Here is a 24,006-nt window from a genome sequence, read left to right as displayed (position 1 = left end):
ATGGTGATAGCCAGACTAGAGGAATGCATAATTAGGCACATTTTACGCTTCTCCTCCCATCTTTTTACACAAACCTCCCACTCTCACCTGACACTCCCATAAATCCATATGCATGAGATGGAAAAGCACAATTTGACACAGCTCCAGTGACAGGAAGTCTGCGTTTTCACCTCATTGCGGCCTGTTTGTGTATACCTCGTCATCTTAGCATTTGTACATCTGCCCCTGAATAAGTTGACTTCTAAATTGATCAGACACACTGAACTGTGCACAATTTTACCATTCCTAAAATCTGTTTTCTTGAAACTGTAACCAATGCACACTACAAAGGTCGGTGACCTTCGTTTCCCTACTGGCTCATATAACCTGACCATACAAACAAAAGGTTGCAACACTTTTGTCTCTGCAAATGTGCATCATCGTCTTGTGACGGGTTTCATTTTTAGCTCTGGGTTTTTGCAGCCAGATGTCATGTTGTGGTTTGTAATCAAAGTTTTCAGCATGTCTCTTTCACCTTCGTTCTTTGCAGGTTTGCACTTTGGATGTACCTTGTAGTCTTGAATGTGCTGAGCAGAAGTATTTCTTATTGTCTGGTTATACTGACCACTTTGGTGTCAATTCAAAATAGTTTGGGAAATTCCAAACACATTCTGAAGAGATCCAGTCCATTCTGAGGAAATGCAGTGTAAAAGGCATTTTAAGCATGGCTGTGGGAGTACTGTGTTTATAGGAGGAGTGTGAATACGGAGGGGGGAAGGTCAACGAAAGTGTAGATGAGGTGGTGAGAGTACAAAAGAGAATATGTATGTGTGTGTGTGTGTGTGTGTGTGTGTGTGTGTGTGTGTGTGTGGGTGGGTGAGTGAGTGCTCGTGCATGCGTGTGTGAAAGATTTTGTGGAGGTGTACGAATGAAAAGTGTTCCCCGTGTGGCATTTGTTGACTCAGCTTTTCATCTGAAGGCAGCAGCCATCTTTTCAGCCTGGCAAGCTACCAATCAGAACAAGCAATCAATACACCCCTAGATCGCCAGATGGCCTGATTGAGTGTGTGTGTGTGTGTGTGTGTGTGTGTGTGTGTGTGTGTGTGTGTGTGTGTGTGTGTGTGTGTGTGTGTGTGATTTTCTGTGGCCTGCCCTGGCTTGCTGACATGGTGCAGAGCCCATATTTTACTTTGAGTGTGGAAAGGGAAGTGAGTGGTTATGAAAGTGAGTTCTGCTTCTGGTTCAGTAGTGTGCAGCTTCCTCTCTCTCTCTCTCTCTCTCTCTCTCTCTCTGTGTGTGTGTGTGTGTGTGTGTGTGTGTGTGGCATCACTTCCTTGCAATCTCTCTGTCTGGTCTGCCCGTCATCTCTATCACATTTCCTTTCACACTCTCACGGTGCAGTGCAGAAAGCGCTCAAGTTCCTTCTGCACATCTTTTTGCCACAAGAAGCAGTCTTGTGAGAACCCAGGTTCTCAGTTTTCCACCTTTGATGGAGCTAAGCATAATAATGACTCCAGTGTGTGTGTGTTTATGGAGTTCTCTACACACAGCCACATGAGCCCACCAGATTACGGATATAGTCTTCTGTTTTTGGATGATTAAATCGCATGTATGCTCATTCTGGCTTCAAGTGTGTTTACATGTTTCTACCACTAGAGGTCGCTGTGTTCTTGGCAGTGTGCGCCATAATTCAAACTGAGGATTTTGCCCACTATAACCAGTCAGCCTGAAGTCTTGAGGCTGTCCAGTTCCACTCACACTCAATGAGAGTGGTGAGAGGGAGAGAGAATAGCATGTCTGTTGATTTTTGTTATCAAGCAAACACTGACTGTGCGTGTGCGTGTGTTTGTGTGTTTGTGTGTGCGTGCGTATTAGACATGTGTATGCTACTGGTGAGGCCTTCAGGAAATACTGAAGAAATACCCAATTACAATGTGGTTCCACAACTGCCTGTCAAAGTCCTGGAACCGATCTTCGTAACCTCTCACAGGGCCTTTGTTTTGGTGGGAGCTTCCTAAATCCAACACTGGCCCTGTGTAGTTGCCAACCTCAGTACAGTGTTATCCAACTAAACTTATTCATATTAAATAAGTTTATATTATATATATATATATATATTTATATTATATATATATGTACATAAAAGACTTTAGAACCAAAATAATAACATAACTTGTTAAAATAGATAAGGATTAAGGTTGGAGCACAGAGGCGTTGCACCAAGTGGTTCATGTGAGTTCTATCAAACCTACAGCAAAAATAATATGCAAGTTGTACATTAGCATGACAGTAAAACAGTTCAAATGTTATGCCTATTTGAGAATAGGGCTACTTCTGAAATTCTTTTAGAGGTCATCTTGACATCAGTGGCAATGATTGCAAAAAATATGTTCTGATTCTGTTTCACCTTCATTACCTTGTGTTCTCACTCATGCTGACATTTTTCCATGAATATGTGGCATGCATAAAAAAAAAAAAAACATGGCTCGCTATTTAAGTTAGATGCAATATTGAGGGATACAGCAGTGAGAAGGGGTAGATTGGGGTAATTTTCCAAGGAAATGCCATATGTTCCACTTATCCTACAAACATCTGCTGCATTTTGTCCGCCTGTCTCATACGGTAGAAGCCACAAATAAGTAGCCTACAAAAAAAAAAAATTGAACCTCTTGCCATTAAAAATAAAATAAATCCATAAGATCAACATTTTGATGCTCAGACTATGCCAGTGGTCAATAGGGCGAAAGTTATTTGTTTAATTAGCCTACTAATATGCAGTATATAGATCCTTCATGCAGTCATCTCACGCCCTAATGTATTAGATTTTTGCCATACTGTGGTAGGTTAGTCTATTTCCTAATGCGTTTTACAATTAATGGCCATGTAACTCGACTTTATAACACACATTTTAGTTAAATGTTTGAAGATATTAATGAATGGATATGTGAAGAGAATAGAGTTGTGAGATCTCAGATCGGCAGTGTATAGTATAAATAGGCAGAATTGTTGGACTGTATCACTGGATCAACTAGCGGCTGTAAATGGAAAGAAAAAAACAAACACGCGCACATGCGAAAAAAGACACCGGAAGTAGGCGGTTGGAGAGAGAGAGGGAGGGGGCAAGCGGGTCGAGAGAAGAAGCAAATGCAAAACTACGTAGCCCGCTGGCAGAAAGACGAGGATAGAGGCTGTCTTTCTGGGACGTATTTGTACTTGGAGCTTTGCTGTAGTTTATGCGACAAGACAGCGGAGTTAACCAGTCTGCCAAGGTAGGAATTACATTTCTATTAGCTTTTATTCTGTTTTGCAAACTGTTTGCATTTTATTTTTGTGGGAAATAATTTCAGCGCGGCGCTTTGTAAACAAACTCGCGTCCAGTGCTGTGCAATGAGGACATGTCCAACAGATCTAAACGGTCGATCGCAGGCAATACAAAGTATGTAACTTATATTCACAAGTGAAATAATATAGAAAGTATTTAGTTTTATTTCATTTTAAAAACACCAATAACATTGACCTAGTGACATTTGCTGGCTTGAGGTTTTGCGTATACTTTGACACCGGTGTTTCGCAAGCTCCGCTTCGAGCGGATCAACAGGCTGCGAGTCCAACCCCCTCTCGGCAGCGGCTGTCAAGTGTGCGCGAGATGGAGTAACTCAGGAATGAAATAGTAGCATGCGTCTGTTTCAACCTGTCGCTGAGTTACAGGCTGAAGTGAAGTACAGCATACCCAAACAGATAGCCTATTGTACGGCTGACCATGCACAAAGTAGGCTACGTAGCGTTAGATGGGTTGACTGGGCTACCCATAGAAGTTGATTCACCCCTCAGTATGAAGTAGTGACTCCTTTATAGCGGACCGTTAGTTCTGAGTTCTGACATGGGTTATTGTAGGCAGACAGGCGCGTGAATTGTCTGAATGGACATTTGTAAGACGGAGGAACTGGGGCGCCACCAGAACGGAATACCTTGCTATTTGGCACTACTTTAAACCCCATTCCTAACGCAGGCTCGGACGTATGGCCACTTGAGTTACCTAAAGGTCACTCTATGAACTAGCAGAGAACACAACACTAAGGGTTTAACAGTTTGCACTCTTTTGCCCTAGGCTACTGTGTTCTAATCTTCCATTCAAGTAGGGCCTAGCGCTTAGTCAAAAATTAAACTGAATGAATGCATGGAAAACAGCCTGTAATATGTAACATGTCAGCTCATGCATATTAATATGATACGCACATTAATGTTATTTATGAGTAAGGACTATGTAGTAGCCTAATGGTTTTGCAGTTGGTTGTCGAATGAATGAGTTGATGTGGACTATTGCATTGCTCGATGATTTATTGATTAATTGAATCCAGTTATGTCCCCCTCCATTTGTCCTTTCGGCAACAGAAGGCTATATGGTTTGTCAGCACTTAGGCTAACTGTACTCTGCTCACATGGTTCACGTTTGTTTGTGCCATTGCAATTTTAAAAGACGCACAAAGAGAAGCCTTGTGTCTCTTTTAATCCCCACCGAGATGAAGGGGGACAGATCTAAGTCTGATTTGAGAAAAGAAACACATTAGACCAATGTAATAATCTCTCTCTGCCCTGCTTAATAATCTCTTGAAGATGTTGACATTGACAGCGCAGTGTTGACAATAAACAGATCTCGATGGACATTTATTTGTTGCTTGTAGCCTATAGGCTTCTAGTATTTGAGCATAGAAAGACCATAACATTCTGGTCAAAATAAGCTGCTTTTAATGCTTTTTCCATTACTGCATAGGCTAAATTGTCAGGAATAAGCAATTTGGTTTCATTTATGTGTATCCCTTAATTACAGTAGCCTACTGTCTGTGTTTTCTTCATTAGGCTGTGTCTGCGTTTGGAACTTGTTCACCTTTGTTCACATTTGGTGAATCTTAATGTGATTTTGGCAGAAACATTGCAGTAGAGTTCTGCTAATGTGGTTTCTCTGACTGCCAATCCCTGTGGCTCTCTGTGGTTCAAGGGTCAAGTTGGAACTAACCAGGCACACATGACCCTTGAAAGCTTTTGCTGCTGTACATTCAAGTAAAATATTAGTCTCAAGGAATGTGAGTCAGTTTGTGTAATGTACTTGTGACATTTGAACCACCTTGTTTACAGTCTGCATGGAGACATGACTGAGCTGAAGAAACCAGTTTAAGCTCTTTGCTAGTAATAAGGTCTTGTCCATACGGCAGGGGGGAATTGTTGTTTGGATCTACAGTAAGTAGATCATAATCCCAAATCAAGATTATATGATGATGATGTGTCACAGACTGACAAACAAAAGCACAGACAGACAGACACATACACACACACACACACACACACACACACACACACACACACACACACACACACACACACACACACACACACACACATTTTCTCACAACAAACATCAGAAGCTGACAAATGCCAACCAAACCCCCTTGTTGTGGTCCTGTCCTCAATCTTCTCTCATTCTGTCTGTGTTGTTGTTATGTGCATCTTGCCCTCAGTCAGGTTTGTTACTCTCTGATTACCGTAAGGTCACATTTGACCAAGTCGTTTTCAGTTATATCATCTCTTTGTAAAAAAAAGCATTTCTGTCATTAGAAAGAGATCTGGCTATCTATCTCTCCCTTTTTCTCTCACACACATACACACACACACACACACACACACACACACACACACACAGGGGGAGAGAGAGAGAGAGAGAGAGAGAGAGAGAGTGTGTGTGTGTGTGTGTGTGTTGTAGTCTTTGGGCTCCTCTGCTGGCGCTGCTGCTCTCTTGGCTCCCCTGCACCACTGCTGATGTGCTCTCTGCTCCAGAGAGTGAGGAATGCATAGCCAGCGCCTGATTGGTGGATCCCGTGAGACATCAAGGGAATGCGTTCAGCCAGCACAGCATCAATAAATAACAGACGACACACAACGCCGTTCAGACCTTACAACTCCAAACCAAACCTCATTGAATAAATAGCCAAAAATATATATATACACACAAACACACACACACACCATGTTCACACAATGACGATGGCAGCTGGCTCCAATGGAGGATCATTAAGCTACTGTGTGTGTGTGTGTGTGTGTGTGTGTGTGTGTGTGTGTGTGTGTGTGTGTGTGTGTGTGTGTGTGTGTGTGTGTGTGTGTGTGTGTGTGTGTGTGTGTGTGTGTGCGTGCGCGGCGCGTGCGTGTGTGTGCGTGCATGTGCGAGCGTGTGCGAGCGTGTGCGAGAGAGAGGTGGCGCAGAGTGCCAAGGCAAAGTTTGTACAGTTCATGTCTCTTTTGGATTTTCATTCTGGTGGGTTACCGGGGACAGGGCTGGCATGCGCTGAATACAATCTGAGTTGGCTGGCACACCCTGTACCCCCTGACAGAGGGACAGGGAGGCAGAGAGACAGATAGAGAGAGCGTGACTCTCTCTCCCTCTTTCTGTGTGTGTGTGTCTGTGTTTCTACAGGTGTGTGTGTGTGTGAGAGAGATACTGAGTGTGTGTGGTGGTGAGAGGTCAAGAGAAACGATATGAGAGGACGTAAAGTGGAAGCTGGTCATACAGAGAATTACTGACAAAGACTTTGTGAAACAGCATGACACACTACGAGAGAGAGAGAGAGAGAGAGTGAGTGTGTGTGTGTGTGTGTGTGTGTGTGTGTGTTCTGAAAGGTCAGGGGAGAGGAGAGGAAAGCCCAGTGTGCTGAAGAGCAGTTTACGGTTATCTAACTGCACCATGTTAGGAAGCTGTGGCAGCATGCCTAGAGATCTCCCTGCCCCGAGCAGCAGCAGCAGCAGCAGCCTCAGTGCACTGACACCCAGAGCTGTGGCTGAAGGAGTGCCTATGGAGCCCAGAGGAAGTGCAGGGTGGCCTGGGGGGAGAGGCGCTACCTGGGGCTGCTGACACTGGTAGGAGGGGGAATAGCCACAGAGGTGACGACATGATATGATATGATATATGATATGATATGATACTATCAACATATTTTGGTCACAACATTGTGATTCTTTTTAAAAATAAAAATACATATAATGTTACATATACAAGGAGTCAACTGTCTTAGCACAGTGAACTCGACTTGACTATTTATTTTAGATTAGCCTTGACACCAAAGAAAAGCAAGGTTTTGTGCCATCTTCTGCCATTCCTGATGGTTTCAGAGTAGATGTAGGCCTATCAAAGTAAAACAAAAATAATCACTTTAAATAGCTAAATATTGTGACATGTTGTGCCACTGTATCACTCTGATAATTGTGACAACAATTCTGCAATGTGACACTGTATTTTCCTCTTTATCTTTGGCACTCTTGAACACCATGAACAGCATATAAGCATGAGAAGGACACAAGAGGTGAGATTACATATTAACAACAAGTCGCAGGAAGATAATGTTGAATTAGGAGAAATGGGCTCTAATGAGAAAGGGAGCCTTGAGGGGACAGCTCCGTGGGTCTGGCTTGAATGTCCAGTTCTTCTGGCTCTATTTGTGTGCAAACACTGGCTGACCAGGAAAACGTGGCCTTGGTGCCAGGATTACTAGCTGTTTGCTTTCATGCAACAAATAGAACATTTGACCTTGTCTCCATAAGCAAAGATCATCTATGTGCCAACATATGCAGAGGCCATGGCTGTCTGTGCATGACCGAGCACACAGGGCAGCTCCACCTGAAGTCACACCCCCTACCCTAATCAGACCCCCTACCCTGATCATGCAATGGAACCGTTTAGAAATAAACCATTCAGCACTTATGGACTGTGAAGGACACCTCACACAAAGTGATTATTAATTGTTTGTCTTTGTCCTTTTAGTGGGATAATGTAATATACATGAACATACACAGTCAAAACCAAAAGAATGCATTTGACAGTCCTTTTAAGACATCCCAACTGAGCAGATGCAGAGGGGGGCTTAGCCCACCACACTGTATGATCAGATTTGCTTTGGCACTGTTTGTTCATTGCATCTGCTTAAGCAGTGTGATGTTGTTAAAGGGCCATGGTAAGTGTGTTGTGGTGGTGGTGGTGGTGGGGTTTATGGATGCCTCAGATGATTCAGTTGCAGTGTGGGGTTCCTGCCATGATGGGCTGTTGACCTAATTCCCAAAACAAAGGCTGGAGCCAGACAGCTATCGGTGGCTAGCCGAAAAAAAAATAGACCAAATGCTGCCTACAGATACAGCACCCTTATTTTGTGCAAGTTAGTGTATTCAAGCTATGGCCCTGCTGGGCCACATTCAACAAGACACAAACTGCCAAATCACCAAGCGCCAAGGGCAGCCTGCATGGAGGGAGGAATTCGGAGTTGAGTGACTGTTCGACTTCAGGCTTAAGTTGGTTGGTAGGTGAAAGGGTTACAGAGGTGGGGAAGGAAATGAAGAAGGAAGGGAGAAATAGGAGGAGTGTCCCAGGGTCTGAGCGCTCCAGGCCGAGTGGAAGCCTGAGTTCGGGATCGTTTTGGCAGCTGTCCCCTCCCAACAGTGCACCATCGCACCAGGCTCCCCAGTTGGAGTCCTTGGACTTGGGGCTCTGGGGTTGTCCACAGACATGCCCAGGAGAGTGTGAGCGTGAGCTTCAGCTTTGGCTAAGACATACATCAAGCAGCACACACACACACACACACACACACACACACACACACACACACACACACTCCTCCCTCAAGCCAACCTCCCCCAAAGCAAGCCTGTGACGAAGACCTGAGTCAGCAAGCAAGCGTCTGCACAGTTTCTAATGAGAGAAAGGCTGGAGGAGAGGAAATATAGAGAAGAGGAGTGGAGGCGGATGGGGATCTATCCTATAGTTTCAACACTCCATGGCTGATCTGAATTGGGTTTACTCATTTCCTTAACCTGCCTGTTTGAACGATATCTGGACTCCCAGTAAGTTTGTTTTGCCACTCGATGCCTGTGTCTTTCTCATTCAGTGTTTAAAGTTGCATGAGGTGAGCACTTAAGTTGTAGCTCCCATGCTGGTGATCTATAGCAGGTCTAAAGGTGACACTTAAGCGGTGCGAGGAGACACTCTGCAGGAGCAAATGGAGATGATCGGCAGGGTTGTGGGAAAGTTGCTTTTCACCAACTACTTTGATAATCAATTCATTGGTTTGAGTAAGTAATATTTTAAAGTAAGAAAGTCTTGATTTCAGCCATTCAATTTCAATAGCCTTTACAGAGAGTTGACTTCATGTCTTTGGGATGTGGACAAAATAAGAAATTTTTTGAGGACGTCATCTTGGGTTTTGAGAAACCCAAGCATTGCATAGCACTGCATTTTTCACCATTTTCTAGTCACCATTCTCAACTAATCAGTTAATCGGGATACTCATCAACAGTCAATTGAAAAATTGTATTAGTCTTCTGCAATCTGCACATGGATCTACCTGGAGTTTTATCTTAAGCTTGCCTGTGCTGCAACTTGTGTCATCTAAATGGTTCAGTATGCTGCTGTCTCTGAATTAATATCTTGACCGTTGCTGTGACTCTCTCTCTCTCTCTCTCTCTCTCTCTCTCTCTCTCTCTCTATCTCTCTCTCTCTCTCTCTCGTGAGTGGATGGGGCGGGGGTGGGGAAGTGTTCTAGTAAGAGAAATGGGTGAAAGAGGTGTCTGAGTGTATGTGTTATAAATGATTTAGCTGATTGATTTAGTGGCAAATCTGGATATATCCATGTAAGTAAAGTATATGCTTGTGTGAGGCAAGGTTCAGTGGGGTCTGGGTGAGTGCTTTGGCTTTTTGTCGTACAGTTTCAGTAAATGCATGCATGTGAACAGAATTGCTCCTTTAACTTCGCTCCTCTGACTCCTTGTCATAAAAAATAGTTTTCACATGCCACACAGCCACCCCTCCCTATTGTTACTGCCACCCTAATGTTAATCCTGTCAAGTGACCGGAATACCCCTGCCAAGCCTAGTCTGTGTCACTAGAGTTAAAAATACCCATCAGCCACTAGAGCATGACACTGCTCTCTATAGCTGCCCTACTCATCGGCTATCTAGGCACATTTGATAACCGTAACCTACTGTACTGGGCTAGCTTTTATACAGTAGTCTACACTCACTCTGCTAAATTAATATGGTATGAAGGTGTTGTCTAAAGTGCATCCCTGCCTTGGTTAATTCGAGATTGGGCTTTGCTTGCATTGCTCTTGCTTAGGTAAGAGATTTTAATCTCTGGACAAAACTGTACAACACTGTACAGCTGACATGGAAGCTGTGTCTTTGACCCGCTAGGTTTTGTAGCCATAACAAATGATGTCTTCGTTTTACCTACACATTATCACCCAATCAGAACATGCATGTGTGACATGTCGTCACGTAGTGTGGTGGTGGTGGGGAGAGGAGGGGGTGCAGTACATTAGCCTATATTAGCCATTCACTTTTAGCTCATGCTAACCTCCACCACAATCACTTGCTGTACTAGAGCCACTGTCACTTACGCGCTTGGGCGTTCTCCCTCAGGAATTTGTGTCATGGCGGCTCCAAGTGCCATCCACAGCAAGGCTTTAGCCCCAGGCCACACCCATTGGGTGGATATTATGCTCTTTAGCCCCACGCACTACAGGGACCTTATGTAACCATGGCTCTGTGTGTGTGCCTCATTGAGACATTAAGGTCTGTGACCTTTCTTCCTAGTGGAATGTGATGTATGATCATTTATATGTCAAATTAGTGTAATTGCCTCATATGTACTTAAACATAAATTAGCGAATATGGTGGCTAATGAGATAAACAATACTATTTTTAACCCTCCAACAAATGTTTTTTTTCCAGTCAGCTCTCTTTAGTTTAAGCTTACTGTCTTAGCATAGTCTGCCCAGCGACCCACAATTCTGTACCTCCCTCTTCAATGTTGGATCATTAGTCATCATCTGACTTCCCAGTGCATCTAAATGTCATTAATTAAGTGCATTAAAAACACACATTCTGTTCTCCAAGAACTAGGTCATGCACAGAATAGCATTCCCTTCTCATTCAAATTTCAGAAAGTAGAATCTCTTTAACCATGCGCTCTCAGCAAAGATGTTGGCTTCCCAGTTTCCAACATTTATTTGCATGGGGCCATAATAAAGGGATCGTAAACACTGGAAGAATGCATGTCCAATTTTCTCATTATTTGTCATTCGTTGACCTCCGTGGCTCATCCCAGCTCTTGAGATGAAAGCCGACTCCCCGCCCCAGGGTCGAGGAGCGGGTGGCCAGCAGGAGGGTGGGCTTGTGTGGGCCACCCTACCCTCCTCATCCATCTCAGAGGCTAAAAATATTTAGTGGAAACCCCAGATTTTCCTTCTTAGCCTAACTGCCCTCCTCTGTTTGTAGGGAAGGGTTGTGCATCTGTGTATTCTTGCACTTTAACATGAATTTCCTGTGGTAGCCCACATACTGTAGTAGTCCTGAAGTACTGAATAAAACAATTCAATTAAAAATGTATCAAGTGCCTCTTCATTATTTATATATTGGATGGGCATCCACCAACTTCCTTGTAATGTGTACAAGCATTTGACTAGTCACAATTATAATTAAATTATTAATTATTATACTTGTTATTATTCTGTATTTTGTTTTATGCCATGCAGTGTAACTGTACTCTTGCAAGAAATCATGAGGTCTGTTTGTCCTTCTGTCTATGTATAGGGTCATGTAAGCAATACTGGCCAGATTTCCATAAAACTTTGTGGAGAGGTGTAGCATGGTAAACTGAAGCTGTGACAGCAGCGATTAGTTTCAGTTTCACTACTGTTGTGGTATATGGCATTTGCATCTAATTTGCCCTCTGTTGTTCAAAGTCAGGAAAGGCATTTCTTTATGGACAGTCTCAACTTTGAACAACTCAGTTGCTGAGTTTATATTATTTGGAGAGGTGATTTAGAATGTGTTTGTCTGCTCAGGTGGTGTGAGAGAGATGTTGGGCCATGCTGGATTGAGGGCCATGTTTGGCCACAGTGGGATGGTTTTGGGAGCATATGGGACGAGCATGGTATTGAGGATGTCAGACATATCGTAGTTGGAAACAAGGGGTAGGTTTTTGTCCCAAGCATGTCTGTGTTTGTGCCTATATTGTTAGGGGATTTTTTTGTCTTATATGCTAAGCCAAGTAAACTCCAACAGCTCACCCTCTTTAATCCAAGTTAATCTCTATTGACCTAAATGTTGAGAGCTGTGTGTCACTGAAGTCTTTTGGGTCTTGACTGTGATCTTTTGTGTGCCTGGTGTCCTCCACTACCTGGATATTACAGTAGTGTTACTTCTGTGTGACTTCTTCAACCAGAGGGATCCAGCTCCTGCTGTCATGGGAAGCCTAATTGAATAATCTTGTGTTTGTAGAACACACTGGAATGTTGTGATGTTGAGTTGCTGAAACATCTGTGAAGAAAGGTGCATTTCTTATGCGAGCGATGCCCTTATAGTGGCCAATTTAAAAGAAACAGAGTAGATAAACACAGCATGTTTGTGTTTTATGTCTGACCTCCCGGAGTTTCTCACAACAGCAGATATTCTCACTGGAACGTTTGACTAAGAGCCCAGCACCCCAGCTGTCTTGGCAGAGACAATAGAGCACTGCACATTACATCAGCCTGGAATGAACCAGGTCCTACATGTTCTGATATGACTTGATAGAGAATCATAATTTTATATGGGTTTTAATATAAAACAATATCAGAATAAATAAACTATTAGTCACTGCCTTGAAAATATTGTATTTTAGTTCAATTCGACCACTGTTAAACATTGAGACTCTTTAATTTATAACTCACCATCTTCAGTGAATTGCTCTAAACACACTGACGTTTCTTGATTCTAGACATGGTGACCTGAAGATCTTTGGTGTTTCTATCAGACTGCACCAGGTCTCAATGTCAGTTAATTAGGGTTGTGTCTTTCTGAAGGCAGTAGCTATGTGGTCAGGGTGGGAGAAGCAAAGCGGTCTGGGAACATCCCTCCTGCTGAGAACCACCCAGAGCAAAGCATTCTGGGTCCTCTGATCCTCACATCTTAGATGCACAAAGCCGACCTGTGACAGCCAGAACATCACCAGTGGAGGTAAAGGTGTTCATGTGGCCCATACTCATGGGGAAACAGAGAATAGTACCCAAGAAGAACCAAGAATAACAGTTAACGCCCATATCCAGCAAGTTCATATTGTTACAACTGCCACATTAGAATACTGTATATATCATTGATCTACAGTAACTGCATCAGTAGCTGTAGCTTAATATTCTTTGTGTTCTACCAATGAGTGTTTCCAGCAAGAGAATGTGGGAGAATATTGAAATTGTTTTGTGATTGTGCTTTTTTTGTTGTTGTTTGTTTGTCTTTTTGCATGGTATATACCATGAAGCACGCAATCACATTTTCATTGTCATCCAGTGTGGAATAGGAATTCATTAGCAGCGGCCTTATTCTGCTTCCTGGATTGGTTTTTCAAAGACTCTTTAGTGCATTGTGCTATGGACTTGATTACGTTTTTTGTTTAGTGGGACTATTAGTTTAATTTTGGAACCGCAAAGTGGGATTTACATAGGAAATGAAAAAGTAGAATTTTGAAGCCTGGTTCAAATGACAGATTAGGGCGGCTCCAAGTGCTCGGTTCCTGACTAGGCCCTAAACGATGTTTGCTCACTCTTCTTGAGAACATGTGTAACAGTTTATGTCATTGTAAGTTTACATGTCTAGGTTGGATAAGGTCAATATGAAAAGAGTACATGTGCTCAGTCTGACGCTACAGCTCTCCTTGCTGGGGGAGTTTGAGGGAAGTACCTAGAGTCACACGCAGTTCGACCGAGCGACTGGTGTCTTGTGGTGAGCCATATGACCTATAGTATTGCATAATCCCATACGCCAAAAGAGGCCGTGGGAGTGACAAGCTTAGTGATTTCACAGGTGAATGAGTTACCTTCAGATGAAGGGTTATTCCATGTAAATCTATGATCTTCCAGGTGAGACTGTTTTAGATCCCTGAATGGGTTTACTTCATTGCACACTTTAAGTTATTTATCATTTTATTTTGCTTTCTCATTTCTTGTTATGGCTTTTAACTTTTTTAGCTTGACAGCAAAACTGCTTAACTGTCCGTAGTATCTATAAATATTCTAGACAGTTAAGTTCATTGCATCTCTAACTTCCTCAAACCACATCTTCCTCTCTTTCTCTCTCTGTCCCTCTCTCTCTATGTGTCTCTCTTCCGCATGCCCCCCCCCCCCTTCCTCATCCTCCCTTGTGGCGTGAAGGAGATAAATCACTGGAGGATGCTGGCAGGGGCTGGCTGTTAATTCCCGCGCTGCTAACTCCAGTCAGGCCGGGAAGGGAGTCTGGCATGCTCCAGCTTTTCACAGGCTTATTGATAGCAGGAAAGGTCCATTTACACTCAGCACTCTACACGGAGAAGAGAGGAAGATGTGGTTAAACCGAGAGAGAGAGAGAGAGAGAGAAAGAGGAAAGAGTGAGTGATAGGAAGAGAAAAGCACATGCGCAGGAAGAAATAGAGTGATTGTTTATGCACATAATGGCCACGTGCATTGTTTTCGTGCACATGTGCCCCTCTCTGGTGATATAAAGCAATGAATTACAGTTAGTGGACCAGCATGGTCTGGAGCGGCAAAGGGTGATGAGTCTCCGTGTCTGACCTGGGACCAGTGAAATCCCTCTCAGCTAACACTGCTCCGCTGGCAGATGATCTATGGGGCACTATTGAAATATGGTGCGATGTGGAGCAGCCCAATCTATCACAAGAGATAAGGGCGGAGGTGGAGAGGGAAGAGGTGATGGGAAGAGAATGAGTGAGAGCCTGGCGCATCAGTGGCTACCTCTGCCCACCTGCTCACGGTGATTTATTACAGGAAGGGAAAAACCAAACATTATGTACCAAGCCTGGTGTTCGGCTGAAGGCTGGAGTGATTGGACCCAAATCCGGCAAATCTGTGAAAGTTTGCTCACAAACTAAGTTACAAGAGCCTGGATTTGGAATCAGTGGTGTTGAACAATACCCATAATCCGAGTCAGTGAGTTCAGAACTCATTTTAAGACACCTGTGATCCCAAACACCAGTGTAATCCAAGCGCACAAACCCAACAAAATAAAAACAAAAGGTTGGATAAACAAACCACAGAACTAGCGGCGTGAGAGGCGGCGCAGCGGTCCAAATCCACAGCCCTGCTCATCTCTGGCCTGATCCCAGACCTCGCCCCACACGGGCCGCCGGCGCCTCTGAAGCGGCGTGCTGCGGACTCCACCCCGGGCCCCGCGGATCAGCGCAGCTGTGTAATCAGGGCGGCGCGGGGGCCCGCTACATCCCCCCCGCTGAGACACACCTAGAGCAAAGGATTCCACCGCCTCTGATCTCCCTCTCTCATCTCCGCGGCCCAGCAGAGACGCACCGGCCGGCGCTCACATCAGCTGAGCCGAGCCGCGCTTTTATTTTTTTTATTTTTGTTAGTTTTTATCTCTTAACGCAAAGCAGACAGACGATATCTGTTACTGGCGGCGAAAAAGGCAAGCAAATGGCAACCTATCATGAGATAGGGCACTGAGTACAGAGAGAGAGAGAGAGAGAGAGAGAGAGAGAGAGAGAGAGAGAGAGAGAGGTGTGGAATACTGTATTTGGGATGTGGCCTTGCACAAGGAGATGAGAGCAAGATCTGTCCAAGATAGATGAGACCTATTTTCACAGGGAAATTAGAAGGAATGATTAAAGGCTTTTAAAGGTTTCTCAGAAGCACTATCAAAGGAAAGGGAGAATTTCATGTAATATTAGAAGTGATATTTAAAGGCATTTAAATCTATTTTCTGAGGCATTGGCAAACTATTCTCTAGGCTTCAGTAATATCATGCTGTATCAGTTGTTGATGTTGTATTATTGCCTGGTAAATAAATAGCTTGCTACAAATTCTGACCTCTCACACAATAATCTATAATGGCCATGGTGGGGATGTATTGATCCTGTAGTATTTTTGAATAAATCATCATATGTAACAACTTGAATGCTTGTATAGAACTGTGGCTTGTAAATTTAAAGGTCTATGATGTTGGTAAAGATTAACCAAATAGCTGTGTAAGTAGGCCTACAGCTTGCACAAGCACACATTCACATACAGAAACAATCAAATGTTTGATTTGGCAGATATGCCAGTTTAAAGCAAGTCGTAAAATCATCAAGTTGTAAAAGAGTTGTAAAAGATTAGCTTTTTAAAAGATAGATCTTCCATACAAGCAGAGCGTGTCCAATGTAAACTTCCACTCACTCTCTCACACTGTGTCTCTCTCACACACTACTTTCTCTTTGGGCTATAACAGTCCAAGTTAAACTGGGTCATGAGGGGACTAAGATCTTAAAACCCTTACTCCAACCCTGATCCTAACCTTCAGCCCTGTCCTGGGAGGGTTACTGGCAGGGCAGACACGCCACTGGTGGCTTTCTCTCCTCTGACTAAAGCCCACACTGGTACTGACCGCGAGCTTCTCAGAGGCTCTACAGGTGATGCAATGCCAGTCGTCAGTACACAGATCGGCCGTTTCAGTTGCATAATCCGACTCCATCGATTGGATACTATGGTAGCTGTGTCATTATATTTCGAATAAGCAGGTTTTTAAACGTCAGTAGCAGGCTGTAAACGTCAGTAGCTGGCTATTTTATCCATGGTGTGATTGATCTGCCTCGCAGGTAGAGCACTTGTTCTATCTGGGCTTGACTGGGTTCATTCCTGTTCCACTAAGTCCAGTCAGCCTGAGAGGGTTCTTTTGAGGGGCTTATGGACAGAGGAGGGCATGGAGGGAGAGAAGGATGGATGGAAAGAGAGGGAGAGATAAAAAAAAATAACAGATTGAGAGGTTTCAACCAGCCTTTATTCAAATAATTTTCAACCAACACACACACACACAGACACATACTGTAGGTATATGCACACATGTACTGTATATGCTCAACACCGCAAGCCGTGTGTTTGTGTGTGCAGGTACAGTATGTTTGAGGCCATCCTGAGCTTGGCTGTCTTAAAGCAGAGGCTGTGGTCTAATTGAGATGCTTCTGGCCAGCGGCCATGTTCATCACAGCAGGCATGCTGATGCTGAGTGCCGTTAGTCTGGGCTGGGACTGCTGTCACTCGAGAAAAATGATCTTCCCTTCTCTTTTCTTCTCTTTTCTTGTCCTCTTCTGTCTTCTCTTTTCTTCTCTTCTCTTGTCCTCTCCTGTCTTCTCTTTTCTTCTCTTCTCTTTCATTCTCTTCCCTTCTCTTCTCCTATCTTCTCTTTCCCCCTGTCTGAATTCTCATAGTTGTTATTATAAAGTAAGGCATGTATGTCTGACTTGTTCGCCCAGAAGCTAAGCACTGAGGCAGTGCACACGGGATGTTTTAACTGAGTGGCTATTAAGTTTTGATACATTTCTCAGCTAAGTGGTGAAAAATTATACCCTAGTCAGTGCTGCACCACTTTCCTCTCATCATCTCTCCTCCCCTTAACACTGCTCGCTGGCAGTGGGCATGTGCCTCATATGGTGCCGGGGTCGCGACCTTACGGTACATTAAGCCAGGGGAGGGGTGGAGGGGTCGGGGCCGGGTCGAGTGTGGCATGGTGCCCGACATCATCGAGTACAGTGCCAGCCAACAGGGCACTTGGCCACTCACCCAGTGGAATCTCTCTCTCATTTTTTCTCACTCATTCTCATGTTTACCTTTCTTTCTCTCTCTTTCTCTCTCTCTATCTCTCTATCTCTCCCTTTATCACTCTCTCTTTCTCCCTTTTCCTTTCTCTCTCTCTCCCTTTCTTGTTCTATCTCTCCCTTTCTCTCTCTCTTTATATCTCTCTCCCACTTTCTTTCTCTCTCTGATTCAAATTCAAATTCAAATTAGCTATATTGGAACGACAAAATAATTGTGTTGCCAAAGCTTACACATAGAAATTGAAATAACAAAAATAAAAAGTAATGGTTAGGAAAAAATAGAGGTTGTTGCTAGGGTAAATAAGATGGTTGCTAGGGCGTTGCTAGGGTAATAGGGATGGTTGCCAGGGCGTCACTAACTGGTATATCTGGAGATATTTCTCTATCTCTCCCCTTCTCTCTATCTATTCTTGAGTATTTCTCCTTCCCCTTCTCACTATGCTCTATCCTCGTCTGACTTTCACTGTCTCAGTGTCTACTGTCTCATTTGGTCCTTGGCTTCATATCTTAGTTTGTGTAGCTTCCTTATTCTCTCTTCCCCTTGCGCATTAATGTGACTAATGTCTAATAGCTTCCCTGTTGCTGCTTCTCCCTTTCGTTCTCTGTCGCTCTCTCCAAATGTCCGCTAGTCTAGTCCCCCTAGACTTCGTGTCTCTACTTGTCAGCTTTTGAAAATGTGTGATTTTGTCGGGGAATCTGTTGGCTGTTGTTGATTCCTGACCGTTGTCCAGACAACGGCACTCTCGTGTTGTGTTGTGTAGAGGGTGTATTGATTGGGTCATGCTGGTCGTTGCCACTGGCCATCTCTGCGCTGGCCCCGCTCTCCGTTGCAGGATGACCTCGTCCACGGCCCCTGCAGGCCACCAGTGCTCTGTCCTCATGCATCTTTCATCTTCTCCAGTATGGCTCCGCTCCCATCCTGTTCCAGCAAGCAAGGGACACAATGAAATATTAACCTCAGCGCTAACATGGAATGACAGAAAGAAAAGACAGAGACCTACAGAGATGGAGGGAGATTGAGATGGCAAAGAGAGAGGAGGATAGAGAGAGCATGAAAGCATGAATAATTGAGCATTGTAAAGTATATCATGAACTCACTGAGATATGGACTAGTCTATTACTTAGACAGTGAGCCGGGGGAATGAGCCTGAGTTGACTTAGCAAGTACGCAAGTTGTCACATCGATCCAAACTGAGCTCAAATTTCATGGCATCCATAGTGTAGTGTAGGCTTGTGTCAGAGTTGTTTTACTGATACAAAAGGACGGTGAGGGTCAATTCTCAGTGATGGGGTCTCCACAGCCCTCAACACTCCTTGTGCTGGAGGACTGAGGGGGTAGCAAGAAAAGAGAAAGGAGAGTGGCTACTCCTTATTGGCTTTATAGCTCTTGCAGTCTTGTTGCAGGACATGCTTTAATAATTGAATTACATTTTATCAGTGAATTAGTACAAAAAGTCCATTGTTAGTCCATTGTTTTTTCCTATTTAATGCATGTGGTGATAGCTTGTAACACAAGCACAAATCAATGTACTGTATTCTAGCCTAGGCTGGATGAAATTAATTCACAGGAGTTCACTATTTTTGAGTTTCTTCTCCTTTATCCTTTGTTTTCCTTCCTCTTAGTTTCCGTCTCTCTATCATCCTTCACCTTCCTCTGAACCATACACAAACACACACTCAACTGGACTGCTGCTTAAATCAACACATGGGCGCTAAGCCTTGTGTTGCCTGTACGTAATCCATATAGCCTACATCAGAGAGCAAGTGTGTGCTACAGCTAACATTTCAGAAACATTGTATGAATTATACAAATACATTCACATTAATAATGCACTATGCAGATAGAACACAAAGTATACATTCAGGGAATACTGGTAAATCTTAAACAAAAATGTAGTGTAATGACAATGTAACTCAAAGTAACATCTAAAGACGTGCATACTGTTCTAGTCTGGTGTAATAGTAGTATGTCCTTGTTGTCTTGGAGGGTAGCCTAGCAGATGTGTTAAAAGATGCAAAAGGCCTTGAGTGAGTCAATATCATCGTCAAACCTTTTAAATACTCAATGAACACTGAGCAGTGCACCTCGGGCCCTTCTTGTCCTTAAAATGTCAGGCATTAGAGTGAAAAAGTGCTGATCACCTTGATGTGGAATTCCAGAGATGTTTGGTGATACAGTAAGGCTGTGAGTCAGAGAGGCTGCTCCCAAGGCAAAGCTATCATTTCTGTTGCATCGGTTGCAGACAAGCCAGTGGAGGTCTGTTGGTGTTGCACACATCGCACTGTTTGGAGCTATAGATGCTCATTGACCGGCCCAACATTATCAGACATCCGACCAGCAGCCCAGTCTTCAGTCCCCATAAGTCTCTTCAGATCGTCTTACATCCATGTGTGTGTATATTCAAACACACACACACACACACACACACACACACACAATCCCTGCATCCTACTCATGGAACAAATGAACTAAGCCTGTTGTACCTCACGGATACATCACAGGTTGTGTCATTGATGGATAGTTATGTTACATATTCTTTTTTAGAGGTGTAGAATTCTGGGGTATTCTCACTGTATTCTGATGTGTTCCCATGTTACTCCTGTGTGTAGCACATAATCGGGAGAGGTCCATACCACTGTACACAACCTGCCAAAAGCTGACCAGGTGTGGACTCAAGTCAGGGAGGCTTAGGCCTATGTCACAAGCACGTAAGATGTGCCATCAAGGGTCATACTGTATTTGGTTGGAGACATCTCCGAGGCCTCAGCCATAACATAAGCTGAATGAGATATCATCTTGTTGTGCTGGTCCAGGGTCAGTAGTGTTTTTCCATTTGGACATCACCAGTTTTGCAATAGTTGGTACCTGCCACGTTGGCATGATTTACGTTTTTATGTTTTAGTAGAACAGGCTTAAGATAAATAGATAGATAGATAGATAGATAGATAGATATATAGATAGATAGATAGATAGATAGATAGATTGATACTTTATTGATCTCCACGGGGAAATTCAATCTCAGGTTCTGACTTTGAGATCGATCAAGGAGCATCTTCTGTCTGGACTCTCAGCAGCCCGCTTCTAATAGCAACCCACGACTGTTAGACTCAGTTCAGTCAGTTTTACTGTTCGAGACTCAGCATGTGTTTTGTTCTTCATGTTTTACCATCTACAATAAATCATCTAATCACCGATCCTGATCCAACCGTGGAGTCAATACAGACATTAGAACTAAAGCACAATGCAATGTTTTCCTGGGCAAACCAGAGAATCCAGCAGAGGCCTACTTTATTGGGCTTCCCTTTGCACTCTGCACCAGTAAGAGGCTCTTGCATAATTGCTGGAGTTGTGACCGGCATCAGACCTGCATGCGTGCGGGACGAGCAGGGAAACAGCTGAGATCAGCACTGGGTGGATTCCTAATGTCTGTCTGTTGTTTGATGTGGTAGGGTGGTGTCACTTCCGAAGGCGTTACATCAAAACTGAAACATTTGACAGTAAACACCAGTATTCAGCCTCATACTGTATCTCACATATAAAAGCTTAAATAGTGCTATTGTGCTGGGAGCAAAGGCATAGCATAGGCCCAGTTTCCTAAGTGAATTTCCAGACAGTACAAATCGCCTGCTCAGGCTTCTTTTCTGGTAAGTGTGCAAATGATCATTGACACATGCTAATAGCATCATTCATTTTGTGTAGTATGGCTGTTTAGTGACATAGTCCACTTGTGTGGCACTACTGTTCTGACTCATTTCTGTGTGATGCTATGTCATTTTTTTTGCGTTCACGCAGGACTGTGCAGTCAGTAGCATTTATAAACATTTCACAACCCATGAGTGGATCCACCACCTCCGATACAGTGTGATAGCTAGTCATGCTTTAGCCAATTCCACGAAAGTAGATTTTGTTAATTTCCAAGGAAAGTATGGACATTGTGTCTGTTGAAAGTTTGATATGAAGTCAAAGAATAACAAATATGTTTCACCCGGCAGTGTTTCATAGAAAGCATCTAAAGACTAGTTTTGATTACAGAGTACAGACGGTACTGTTCTGGAGACAGTCCTGTGTGCACTGGTGCTTTCCTAGAACAACGTTATTCCCATGGGCGGATGAATGCCAGCATGCTTGAATTAATGAGGAAACATTAAGAACAAATCATGTCGAGCACTTTAAGGATGTTTGAAAAGGTTACCAGTTGAGAATCTTCAAGGTTAAATCTGTATTGACATAGAACACTTTTAAGAACCAAGCTATGCGATATCAAAAAGTAGTTTGTAGGACTATACTACACTCCCATAGCCTGAATAACTTACTGCCAATATCTAGAACAATGTCATTTCAGAGGTATGCTTTGCTCAGTGTTGTATACAGTGTTCCCATAAAAGTGTTGTGTTTTGAAGGCACTAAATGGATTCTGCTTTTAAAAATGTTGGTGGACTTTTGGTACTCAGAGTAAGACATGAAACAATAGGCCTATCTTTTCATTCACAAGCAACCAAGCTATGTTCTATTAATGGGCAAGGAACAGCTTCCGCCCCGGTCTCTGTCTTCAGGTCCGGTCTGTGCTTCTGTGTAGTAGCTCTGTGTGTTTAATGAGAACATGATACGCTCATTATCAGGGAGGTAGAAAGAAACAACCTGCTGCAACCTGTTCCATTGAAAGTCCAGCATCCCCAGAGAGATTTTCATGGAGGCTTCTTTTCTGAGAAGAAATTGGGCAAAAACTGTAGTGTCAAAATCCACACATATTCAGATCAATAGCCTACAGTATATTCTAAAGTCCATCTAAGAGACTTGAAAAAGGGAACAGATGTTTAAGTTTAGAGCAGTTTTAAGTGGGGCATCAGGTTTTTGCTTATAGTGCAGATACTACTAAGCTGGATTCCAAAGGGTTAGAGGTGTATGAACCTTGACATCTAACGTCCGCCCCATCACTGAATCATTCCAGAGGAGCACAGTGACCGACAATATCCTTCAGTCACTGGGAGACAACGATAAGGTCCACTTTGTTCACTGTTGCGTCAAGGCCGACCAAAACAGCCGCCGGATCCCGTCAGCGGTCTGATGCTTTGCACAGGGTCACTCATTACTTCTTAACAGACAAGATCCAGATTAGGAGCCAGTCGGCTCCAGGATTTATTGGAATCCGCAGAAAGTTCTTAAAGTCCTAAGTGAGAGGTTAGGGGAGGTGCATTGTGGAGGTGAAGTTCGGCGGCGAGCTTTCGAAGCAGCGAGCAGCCCCTGAGTGACCTTTGCAAGTCTTTGTTGGGTTTCTATACAGCGGAGGGAGTCCCTGTGTAGAGAGATGTGCCCCCAGTCTTAGAGCTGACCTTTAAGATCTGTGTGTCGCACATGTATGTGTGCAAATGTGCATGCATGCTTGTGTGCATGTGTATGGGTAGAGTGTGTGTGTGTGTGTGTGTGTGTGGCAGCGTGCAAAGCTGTGGATATCTGACCCTGGCATGTCCCAGCCTCCAAAGGTTAAAGTGTACAGCTCTTGAGGGGCTGCCTGCTAAGGTGATTATTGTAGTGTCAATATGGAGAGAGAGAGAGATACAAGCACCCTCTCTCTCTCTCTTTCTCTCTCTTGCTCGCTCTCTCACTCTCACACAAACATATAAACACACACACACACACACACACACACACACACACACACACACACATAAAATGTGTGTGTATATTTGTGGAAGCTCTTTTGCCTAAGCTTCTTTTACTATGTGTATAGAATGGAAAGTTTGTGGTTGGTTGAAATTTAAAAGTACTTACCCTGTTTTATTTATGACCTTTCTGATCTTGGTATTTACAGCTCTTTCAGTCTGTGTGTGTGTATGTGTTGGGGGTGTCGTATCTGTGTGTGTGTGTGTGTGTGTGTGTGTGTGTGTGTGTGTGTGTGTGTGTGTGTGTGTGTTTGTGTGTGTGAGAGAGAGAGAGGATAAGGGCTTCCCTGGACTACTTTCTTGTCTGCTATCAATAGTCCTGACAGCCCAACACTGAATTAGGCCATATGTTATCACCCTTGCCTAAGACATGCAGCACATGGTAAGCTCTTAGACCATATCCCAGTCCTTGCTTCATGAGCACACAGCAATTACACATGCTAACTTGTTAACTGTGGGACTGAGTGGTGTAGGCCCTTGTTTGCCTTGGGTTTTGGTGTGTGTGTGTGTGTGTGTGTGTGGGGGGGGGGGTGGTCTTTTGGGGGCTGTCATCATCATAGAGGCGGAGAAAGGTCACGGAACTTGCCGGAACGTGGTTATGGCAGCCCTGGTGGCTTTGGTTGACATGTAAACAGGCAGGGCAGCTGGGGGAGAGAGCTGTGGGTGGAAACCAAGCAGGTGCCGCTGTAAGTGTGTAAGTGTGTGTGTGCGTGCGTGCGTGCGTG

At 43.8% G+C, this 24,006-nt stretch overlaps 1 protein-coding gene across 1 annotated transcript in view; it reads left to right on the top strand.

Annotated features, from left to right (window-relative positions):
- The first annotated feature begins 3,134 nt into the window (after positions 1-3,134).
- The window catches only part of stat5a (signal transducer and activator of transcription 5a), a 70,825-nt gene continuing 49,953 nt past the window's right edge, over positions 3,135-24,006 (top strand). Inside the window, exon 1 of the mRNA XM_062533005.1 lies at positions 3,135-3,248. The gene's annotated coding sequence lies outside the window, so the exon portion shown is untranslated. The remainder of the gene's footprint in view (positions 3,249-24,006) is intronic.

This window comes from Sardina pilchardus, chromosome 3 (assembly GCF_963854185.1).
Source record: "Sardina pilchardus chromosome 3, fSarPil1.1, whole genome shotgun sequence".
Taxonomy (NCBI): domain Eukaryota; kingdom Metazoa; phylum Chordata; class Actinopteri; order Clupeiformes; family Clupeidae; genus Sardina; species Sardina pilchardus.
Note: the sequence above shows the minus strand (reverse complement) of the source record. Positions and strands in the feature narration are given on the sequence as shown.